This window comes from Alligator mississippiensis, chromosome 12, assembly GCF_030867095.1.
Source record: "Alligator mississippiensis isolate rAllMis1 chromosome 12, rAllMis1, whole genome shotgun sequence".
NCBI lineage: Eukaryota > Metazoa > Chordata > Crocodylia > Alligatoridae > Alligator > Alligator mississippiensis.
The window spans coordinates 51,208,695-51,209,845 of record NC_081835.1 but is presented as its reverse complement, the minus strand read 5'-3'; positions in this window follow the sequence as shown (position 1 = coordinate 51,209,845).

The window sequence follows — 1,151 nt, the reverse complement described above, 5'->3', positions numbered from 1 at the left end:
CCGGATGCCGCTCTGGCCTTCCCGCTTCCGGAACTCTATGGCGTCCCTAGCAACAGCCGCCTGCCGGCGTGTCCTAGCAACGGGGGGAGGGGGCGCCCAGGGAGGCCTTAAAGGGCAACGACCCGCTCAGCCGCACGAGCATTGCGTGAGCAGCCGTGCGGAGAGCCGGGGGCTGGGTTTCTCCCATTAAAAAAAAGAAAAATCCCCAATTTTCAGACTAAAAAAGGCACCCCCAAATCCACATCTTCCCATGATTCAAATGAAACACCACTATATATAGATCTATATATTAAAAAAAGTAACCCCAAATCCACATTTTCCCATGCTTTAAATGAAACACCGCTATATTGGTGCACCCATATTGGTGCATCATGACACTATATAGACCTATATATAGCGGTGTTTCATTTAAAGCATGGAAAAAATGTGGATTTGCAGTTACTTTTTTTAATCTAAAAACTGGGGATTTTTTTTTCAGAGAAAACCAGGATCCCTGCTAATAGCCTGCTGAGGCGTGTCAGCGTGACGAAAACGTGCACCAGCGCTACTGCGCAGTAACGCTAGTTACTGTGTATTGAGTTAGTACTTCATTAAACAAGTAGTGAAGTAAATGCACAGCAATTAGGGTCCATTAATAAATGCATAGCTGTGCCCACCAGGCAGCACAGGAGCCGCTTGCGCTGATGCAGCTCTGCAGGCACGAGGCGGTCGGAGGCCACGTACAGCGCGAGGATGCTCTGCCTTACACGGGACACTGCCGAGCCCCGGGTGTCCCCTACCTATCTCCATCGCTGGCAGGAAAGCCGCAGCCACCCCCTGCCCCTTCACATGCCCATGCAACCGCTCTGTATTTAAAAACGGATTTCTTGTTATCCTTGATTGTCCCAGTCCATCTCCGCTTTGGCCTTCCTAACAGTCCCCCTACAACCCCGAGCAACGGAGGTGTAGTCCTCCCAGGTGATGGCTCCTCCCTTCCATTGGGTGTACGCCTCCTTTCTAGCTTTGTGACGTTCCTGGATGGTTTTGGTGAGCCGTAGGGGCTTTTGAGCGCTCTTGTCCCCTTTGATCCGTGTGGGCATTGCCACCCTTTGAGCTTGGAGGATTGTCTCCTTTGGGAACGACCACTCTTCTTGGACTCCCAACATCCAGTG